Genomic DNA, 10,576 nt, shown 5'->3' on the forward strand with positions numbered 1-10,576 from the left:
GTAGTAATGACTAATTGTAGGGTTTGCCCTTATCATGGGAAAATATGCTGCCCCACAGTTACTGGGATGAACTGCAAGAAAAAGAGAAATGAATGACCAATTATGTTTTAATTCATAATTATCAGCATTCGAAAGTCTCTCAAAACTTTAAAATCTTTTAAACATTAGAAGTGTTCTCTCACAAAATCAAAGACAGAGCCGAGCTCAGAACAGACCTCTCAGTTGTATCTCCCTGTTTCTTTCCAGCCAGCGCAGCTCTCATCTGCCCTATAACAATAAGAACATCTGAGGTTCCAGAGCTTTCACTTCAGCATGCTGAGACTATGTCAGTTGAGGTATTGGTTTCTGAGGTAGGGGGTTATCTGCAAGATGCCAGAATTATCACCATGTAGCAGACATTCAGTCTTAAAGCAAGACAGGATATTCCGAAAGGTGTTATCTGAAGAAAACTGAAAGGGTATGATTCCAGCATGCTGGGATACGCAGTCAAGAGCAAGAATGCTTCTCATTAGTTCCTTGCAGACTTCTTTTTCAATGCCAGCTTGATTAAACCAAAGGAAGTTGAAATGTTCTTTGCACTATATCCTCTCCCTCCCAAACCTATCTCAGATTTAGTATTCATCTTCAAAATGACCTAGAAAATATCTTCAGCATTTCATTCTGGAAATTAAAACACTAATATCCAAAACTAATGGACTTCACAGAAATGCTGGTTTTACGACACTTTACTATTTTTCCCATAACTCATCTAAGCTAACTTCACACAAGCTACACAGTTTCCTGTCTGGCCTGATCAAGCCCACAGGAACTACCCCAGTAAGTTTTCTCAGCACGTATATCCTCCTCTACTGCACAGCTACCAGTCCCTCTTCACTCGTGGACTGTTTAGGTAATCAACAACTTGAAGCACCATTCAGAATAGACACTGCCAATCCTTTTTCATCTTGAAAATCGCCATTTCAGTTTCAGATGTAATAAATATCTTTTATAACTGAAAATCTGTCTGATTTCTTCTGCTCAAACTGTATCTGTTGGTCTAATCAAACCCCCCATCTTTTCCTTCAAACCCCATGGCACTGCAGGGATAGAGAGGGATAAAGACTTGGCTACACAATGGACTTTATTACATTGCATCAGGGGCACAGTCTGGAAAGAGAAGGAATGTGGATGGCATCTCGCCTGCAAACTATCCACTTTACTATCCACTTTCCTCAAGTGACCAGGACATGTCTGCTCTCTCCATTTTACTTGTGCTGCTTTCCACTTCTTTCCAGTATCAAAGCGCTTTTCCCAAAATCTTGCAGATGCTTTTCTGCAACTAACCCTCACTTTATGTTCATGGCTTTTTCCTCCTAAGACATTTCTGCATTGCTTGGTATTGGCTTTGAGATACCTATAGATGTTATTTTTGGCAGCTTGCATATGTATATGTATCATATACCTGAAACATTTTCTTTTCCTATAGTTAAATTATTGTTGCCATCAAATTATAATGAGTCTACAGCACATTATTTAGAAAGCGTATAGAAAGGAAGTATGTACACTTCTCATTGAAAAAAATAATATATAGTAAAAAATTACTAAAAATGAATGGCAAACACAGTTCCTGAAAGTTTTTTTCAAAAAATTATTTCTCTGACTTATGATGAAAATGATAAAAATTGTGAAATTCAACTTGCACTAATTTAGCTATCATTCCTCCAAGAGAGCACACGTTTTTTGTCTTCAATTCATAAGGCGCAATCAGCTGGAGAAAGAGATGAGCTTCTGTTTTTAGAGATTCTGTTTTCTGCCTAAATCTCAGAGATAGATTTGCTTATGTCCAAGAACAATTTAAGTGCTTTTTGGTTTTTTTTGGGTGGTTCTCTCACTCAACAGCAGGATTGATCTCTACAGTTAAATGCATCAGAGAAATGCATCAGATAATTTAACCATTCAACTTTGAGGGTGACCACATGTATTCATAGTATTGCAGTTAATTAAGTTTGAAGTCTAGTAACGTTTTAAAATTTAATTCAAAAAATAAAAAAAGCCAAATGCCTAAGAATTGTTCTTATCATTTATGCACTAACCTTCAACTTTGCAAGGTAAATGAGAACCTTGAAAGTACCATGCTGGATTTCCTCAATTTAATTCAATTTAATTATATTTATATGTTTTCAGGCAGAGGGTAAGATTGCCCCCTTTTGGAATTTTTAAATCTAGCAGTCCAAATAAAGAATTAGGTGCAAAGCATTCCTAATCTGTACTCAAGATAGGCATCTCATCAGAGATTATTTGTGCTTCATACTGTTGTGTTCTAGTGTTATTCTTTATGTGGCTTTGCATTCCTTATTAAAGCAATAGGCATGAAAGAATTCAACAGTTCTTGCCAGCAACCACAAAAACACAGAATCTAAAGTCAGCTAAAGGTAAACATATGGAACCCTCTAAGGAATGTAGTAGTAAAGATGGAACATATGACTTACTTAGCTTTCCCTTTCTCTCTTCTGTAGGACGATTGTATTGGAAAATCAGAAAATGCAGAGTAATCAGGAGCTGGACTGAAATCTGTATTTTCATGACCTGTTTTTTTTACAGTGCCATAGTGCCAAATATACCAATTAGAATTTATTACTGAAAGCAGTGCAATTTATTCCTTTTAAGCACTTATTAATCAGAAATATTTTAATAATGAAATAGCATTCATCTGTTCCTTGAGCAGTATCTTCTTGTGGCATCTAATTTTAGAAAGTTAGTATTTTAAAATTATATTATATGGCACATTCCTACTTTGTTCCAAAACTGAAAGATAATCTGAACTTGTTTCAGTTCAGAGTTTGTTTCACATAACTTTGACACCATGGCCCTAGATCAGTATTTCTTAATTATCTATGTGTGACTGAAATCATAAGATCCATACTATAACTTATGTCCTAAAGCAGAGTGATATGAACTCCCCAGTCTCCAAGATACAGTACTTTCCAGCACTTTTACAATAACATACTGCAGCCTGTTAATTTAAACATACTCATCTCCCAAGTAAGAGCATCCTTTCGTAAAACTCACTAGAGAACACATTCTCAAGGCCAACAAAGGTTAGAACAATAATTATTTCCCAAGACTGATGCTTTTAAAGCTATTTAGGTTACAAAGTCTCACTCATTTTAAAACAAATCTACTGGCTTAAAATAACTAAGAGTTTAATCTAAAGATATGTATTAGTATGCCTTCAACTAGAAGCAATTTATCAAGCAATTGGATGGACATCTGACAATCAAAAGCATGAGAAGATCTCTAAATGGAGAGAAATTGATAGACTGATATAAAACAGCAATAAAATTGAAATTAGAGAGCTTTACTTGGAGCTACAATGATGTATCACACCACAGCTGAAGTAAGACTTTTCTTTAAGTAAACAAGGAAAGCTGACAGTAGACCACATTAAGTGCACATGTAAATCAGAATTTAAGTTACACAGCTCTGTACAGGAACTCATCGTTTAAGCTGTGTATGCACTATTAAACAACACCATGCCATTCACCTGTTTCAGCACCAAACTCCAAGGAATAGAGCATTTTGTTTTCCATCCTTCTACAGTCACAATTATATCACCAAAACCTGTTGTTATTCCTGTAACCTAAGCATAGCTCAGTCAGCTAAACTGAGATTGTTTAGCAACACCAGTTTATATGGAACAGCATTCTTGAGCATCAGCACCGATCTTATCCCTAGAACACAATGCTACAAAGTTCTTACCAATACTATCAAAAATAGCCATTATTAATATTTTTGTAATATTCTTTCTCTCTTACATATCAAACTTAAAGAATGTGATGAAAGTGATTCTAATCTATGTATGGATTATCTTTACTTTATGGTAAATAGATATTGTAAATTGTTATGTTTTCATAAAAAAAGCTGAAGGCCCACCTTTACAGAGCAGAACTCAGAGTAAAATTCACCATTACATAAATAGAACAAAGTGCAAGAAGATGAACCATAACGTAACTTTCCAGACTGTTTGTCCAAGTTGCTTAATGCCTTGTGTATTTCTGTTGAGGAAAAGTCAGACCTTAGGGTGAATTGTGTCCTTGCTGGTTTAAACAGTTACTTCAGCTGTAGCCAGTGTGTCATGCATTCCAGTACAGAATATAAGAATCTATGTATTTAGTGTCACTGTACGAGTTCTACCTAGAATTTTCTTTTCAGTGCCACAGTTAATCATAAGGAAGGAATGCACACTCTGATCATGCAAGTTAGCATACTAAATATGACTTCTTTAATGTGTCTTCAAGGATGCTTGAAAGACATACACTTGGTTTGCTTTACTGACATATTAATTGCACCAAAAGGTTGTCTTTAAATAACCCGTAGCTATCTTGATAACTATATATGGAAGAGGAATTCCACAGCAAAACATACATTCTATATTTAATAACCAAAGGTTTTATTTTATAGTCACTGAAAATGGCATACGAGGATAAGAGCAGGAGAAATTTCATGCATCCTTTCAGAAAATTTCAATCAGAACTTTATAGGGCATACTTTTTTACATATAAAGGGCACGTAACCAGTGCTCTGGATCTCTCCACTCCATTCTGTGCTTTTATTTTACCTCTTTACCTTTCATGAAGGACACTGGAGTACAGCCAACTGCTCTCACATCTGTGCTAGAAAACATTTGTGCAGCATGCAGTTGTAGGACTATGTCCTCCCTCTAACTGGGAGTATCCCACTAAGTTTATGGAAGCTTTACATGAAAAGTGTGAAATATCTGAGGCTGTAAAAGCAATGAATGTATATATAGTTTAGTCTTAACTGTCACTGTACCACAATATAGAAAATATATAGTTTACATATTGTATGATTTTACCAGTAAGATGGCAATAACCAGGTGATGGGATGAGAGGGTGAAGATGCTGAGGAAACCAGTGACCAGCAGCCTCTGGTGAGCTGAATCCAGGAAAGTATGTTTTTGTACAGCCGGGCTCTGCAACTGAATACTGAGCCAGAAAAACAAGTAGTCTGCACCGTGCTCTTCACAGCTCTAGTTAAACTAATGCTGGTAAGTTTAAGCAGTCAATTTTCCCTGACAGAAGCTACTGGAGTGAGTAGCAACTGAAACATGGGTCATAATCCATGGGTTGTAATTTTTGGTTCTTCTGCTATTCAAATAACATTCCTTAGTCAACTCATGTTAGTCATCCATTTTAGGCTGATCATAAGTTTATGAAGTTTGAAATAACGTGAGATTTTGAGAAATGCCTGACAAAGTACTAAGCCCTTCTGACATGCAGTCAGGTGTAGGAGTCATATGCTACATCTACTTTGTGCAGTCTGTGTTTTGAGTGTAACTGTCTCACTCTAGGTAAGTTCTTACTCCAGGGCAGCACGAATGTACTATAGACCAACTTAGACCTCAGAAGCAGTAGAATTCATTTTAGCTCATCTTTCACATCAATAGCCTTGCTAAATAGTTACATAGAACCTCCTATTATCCAAGCAAAAATATCAGAGTCCTAGCCATTTTTCCTGTCCTGCAAGTCAAGATGAGGAAACAAGAGTATCTCGCTGTTACTTTGGGAAGTCTTAGTGCACTACATATACAAGTAAGGAAATTGAAATTACCTCATAAATGCTTGATCCCCTTTTAAAAAATATTCCATGGGGAATGTAATACTTCATGTAACAAATAGCTTCATATTTTTATTAAAAAGTGATGAGATTTTCATCATTTCTAAGAAATTGAAACCTAAGTCTCTGTTTCTTAGAGTAAGCCACCATATTCCATGTGCATACTTTTTAATATTAAAACAGATAAATTAATTAGCTATGTAATTTTTAGAGTAAACTGATCTTCCCCTAAAAATATTCCACAAAAGATTTTTGGTGCAGACATCTGATCTGATATTTTCTTTGTTCTACTGGAAGATCTGAATTTTTCATGGAATCAAATAGTTGCTTCAGCTTACCATCAACCTTAAACAAACAAATAAAAAAGAATTTTAAATAATGAGGAACTAACTAGAGAAGCTCTGTGAATAAAAAAGGCAAAAATTGCAAGACATCTCCTATGGAGACCAGCAGTAAAGTTTTAAACCAAATCAGCAAAATTTCAGTTAAGATGCAGTGTAACTGAATATGACATCACACTGGAAACAAAGGAAACGGGTATTAACTGCTAGGTGAATTGCTGGCTGCTCTTCTGCCGTAGTTTGTATTGAACTCAGAGCAAAGTTTTAGGTAAGTTCTTTGGAGACTTTCTTAACAGTGCACATATATATATTAAACAATTTTTAATAAAAGAAAACAGGACCACACTACTGAGTATGTCAAAAGACTACAGACAAGATGCTACTTCCACAACAGTCAATCAAATTGAAACACATATCTGCAGAGCAAGCTTTCTCCAGTAGAAATCGCAGTCTCCATGAGACCATTTACGTACATAAATCACAATTTATCTAGAGCCTCTGACAAGATACAGTCAAATCAAAATCTCTCAGAGGAGATACATTCATGAGAAGTTACAACACTGTTTTTCACTTCAGAAAGGTTTCTTAATAAGTTAATGAAACACACAAAATTCTAGGCTGGTGCAGTGCTGCAGTTCCCCACAGAGATTCTGAAAACAGTTCTAAAAACCATTGCTATAGCAGGCTGGAAGCTTTGAATTCATTGCTAAAGTGTATTGTTTGGAAAACATAGTGATAAATCATGGCAGGTTAATCTCAGAAAATTCAGATGAACCTTTCTTAACTTATTCGTCATGGCAGCCTGAGTTTGGTAGCATAATTCAGAGCTCCTTAATCTTCCATTGGCTGGATTTTATTTGTCCCCTTCAAAACTGGTCCCATAAAGTCTATGTTAATGGCAAAATTTACTTACTAGCTACCAGAAACACATACCAACAACTCTTTGCTGAGAATCAAACTAAAGATGAAATGTTCATTTAAAAAGTTTGTTTCAGAATGTCATAAAAATGTATGTATACTCATTACAGGCTGCCAGTTTTAGCACTGAGTTCGCTCATGCATGAATGCAGGTACGTAACTAATATCAACATAGACCCATAAATTGATTCTTGGAGAAAACAGTAGAAATGTAACTAATTCCATAAACTGAAATGAAATTTTCAGTCTTAAATACTACAGTTAGTTGCTTATAAGAACGTCCCACTGAAAAGATTGACCATGCAGCCAAAGTATCAGTATATACTGACATCAAAATGTCAGTATATACTCGGAAGGCAAAATAAAAGCGTTTTCTCCCCTACAAATATTTGAAATTCCTTTCTTCATATAAGATATCCAATCCACATATTTAGAGAACAGAAAAGAAATAATCTGCCTACGCATCACATTAAAGGAAAAGCAATTTTCATTCTTCAAAGACAAAAAATTATGTCCAGAAATGCACATAGTAATCTGCTCATCAGATCCGTGCACGTTGTAACAAATTATTCAGAAATACTTACAGTGGCTGCAGTTCATTTTCCCCTCACCAGATTACTCTGCTTTTCATTTCTGCTGTTATTCAAGCCTCAGCTGAAACAAACGTTCTTTGACAGGGATGCATTTCCTCAGAGCTGCTTTGTCTGTCTGCAATTCCCTAGATGAGCACTGTTCCAATAATTTATATTGCTATCGGAGTTTTGTTGCTCTTCTAACATAGGCAGTGCGTTGGCTCTGTCATCTCCCACTTACTGAGCTTCTGAGGAAAAGAAACAATAGATGAGAAACAGACAGCTGATAGTATCCAGCTACTCAAAGAAAAGCAACCTGAGACCATGAAGTAACACATTAGACTGTAATGATATCCTATCGCATGTCATCTGTCCTCCAGTGGAACTCTGAACCCCCAGAAAAACTACAAAATATTTCTAGTAAGCTCATGAGGACATACCTACACTCTAATAGGATTTTTAATCAATCAGTAACATGAATATCCTGTTATTCAAAAGCTATACGTTCCTTTAAAATGATATTATATTTTAAGAACAGATAAAATCTCAGTATCATCTTACGAGACAAGTGAAGGCTGAAATAATCGTGACAGATACTTTATCTCACTTAAATAAGTTAGATTACATTACTGATGTTACCACCATACTGAAAACAATAACACTGCATGAGAATCAGAAGCAGAGTAAATATTTATGTAAATCTGTTTAGAGGAAATAATTGTAATGTGCTGATGAAAGGCCATCTTATATGGCCTCCCAAATTTATTCTAGTGTATGAGAACACTTAATTGCATCAACTTCTGTGGTGAAACAAGTGAACAGATGAACGAAGCTGCAAGTTCTCCAAAAAGAGTAATCTGCACAAGATTTAGTTATATGAATCAATGAATTAGTAACAGATCTCCCAAACCTACTAATTTGTGCAGTGGTGAATTTTATCCTATATAATGAAGATCATAGAAATTTTATCAGATAGTTACGGTTAGGAAAGTATTCCCATTTGGATGGAGACTTCAGGTAAGGATTTAAATACCCATTAGAGAATAATCAATGCACCAGCATATAGTAATAAACAAAAAACTGCTGAAAGAAGCAGTTCCATTACTGTCTTTTTTTAGAGTTCAGTAAAATTCATTTTTTTATACAGGACCATTTTTAACACATACTTACAGTCTCCTCGGGGATGGTATACGCTGCTGCCAACACAGCACCACTTCCTGACACTAAGTGAAAAAAAGAAAGAAATATTAAACTGTGGTGGAAGAAAAAGTTGTAGTGTTTTGATCCGTTTTCCCAAATTAGAATTTTATTCTAATACTTGAGCTAACACAGCTTTAATAAGGGGCAATGATGTTTTGAATTACAATCAATATTCTGGAATTTCTGCCTGCACTCCCCTGCAGAATGCACAGTAGCTGAATCTTGATATTCAAAGCATTCTCATTATAGGGATGAAATAATCATTCAAAGACTGAAAACACAGGATATAAATTTGACAATATCATTACACTTTAAAGAAAAGATTCTTCCACAGTCTTTCCCAAAGAAAGGGTTCAGATACCAGAAATCCTTAGGGACGCAAACAAAGGTATCAAGGAGCCAGACTATAACCACTTACTATGATCTCATTCATATGGCTGTGTTGGAGAGCAAGGAGATAAAACAATTACGAATACAAGGCTTTAAGCACAACCTTCTATGAACAAGCCTACCAGTGAGGTGGTATTCTCACCTATTCAGGTGGATAGTAAGCTGAAGAAAAAGTAAAGAGAAAAGAATCTGGTGGAAATTTCCTTGTACCCCATCTCCTGAATGAAAGATCTATGAACGTTATAGCCTTATAGGTTCCTTTTTGCAGACATACATAGAAGGCAAGAACATCTCAATCACAAGTCATCACCTCCTTCGTCAATTTCTGCTTGCCTTTCAGCCACAGATTTTGCACCTATTTCAATAGAATATACTTTAGTGTAAAGTGTTAACATACAAAAACAACTCAGTGATCACAGGAGAAAATGGAACTCTAGAGTCGTGTGAAGCAGCACTAGTGAAGAAGAAACATCAGAAAATGTGATTAGTCAAGACATCTAGTGGACTAACATTATTAGATCCACAACAGGAGTACCATTCATTTGTACATTTGATTCAAAAAGTAGAAACTCTTCTACATAACCTATCTCATCAGATGCTAGGACAAAACATGTTAATTGGATGCATTATAAGAAAACAGATTAAGGATGCTCTTAATGCACTCTAAAGAGAACCTATTTAGCTATAAAAGCTTTGTTTCTTTACTTACTGTAAAGAACTAATAGAAGACAAACAGTTTCTCAATTTATGTAAAGAAACTCCTCCCACAGTTGAGCTATTTACAACTGCTAACGGAACAGATCTTGCAGCTAGAGATGCTGCAACGTGTACAGCATGAAAAAAACAATGAATTGGAATAGACTTCTATTTCAGGAGGAGAGCAGAAAGTAAAGAAAAAGTTGGAGACGCTATTACTAATATCTGGAGACCTTTTTGGAAGGCAGAATGAAACAAGATTTTGAGGCACACACAAAAGTGTGGTCAAAGCCCAGAGCGAGGGTCTTGATCACTGAAGCTCATAGGAATTACAGTAGAATTCCTATAAATAAAAGAAACCCTGAGAGCCCCAGTTGAAGCATTTTCCAGCAACATACCTTGTTGTCAGAAAATTCTCAATTTGGTCTACTTATCAAGAGCAAATCATACAGGCATCATCATATGGGGAGAGTGTCAATAAATATTTTTGCAAAAAGAAAGAATTAAATTATTCATTTAGAAGTCCACGAGATTGAGACCTTCCATTGAAGGAATTTAAAGAAAAAGATTACATTATGATATGTTTTGGCAATAGGGCACAGGTAGCACCCTCATAAATATCAAATATCAATAACTGCCAGGAGTGACTTGAGCTCTAGAAGACCCAGCTTCTAAGTCACGTAGATGCACCTGAAAATTTTGCTTGAGCTGAAGCTAATATATGGAAAGATTGTATAACCAAGCTTTTCTTAAGCAAGCACCAATATAATTATGCTAGAAAATAATTAACAAAGGTACGAGCATTCCTTGTGGAAAGATTAGAAGTTCTAGATGTGGCAGGAT

Source organism: Numida meleagris, chromosome 17 (genome assembly GCF_002078875.1).
Source record: "Numida meleagris isolate 19003 breed g44 Domestic line chromosome 17, NumMel1.0, whole genome shotgun sequence".
Taxonomy (NCBI): Eukaryota; Metazoa; Chordata; class Aves; order Galliformes; family Numididae; genus Numida; species Numida meleagris.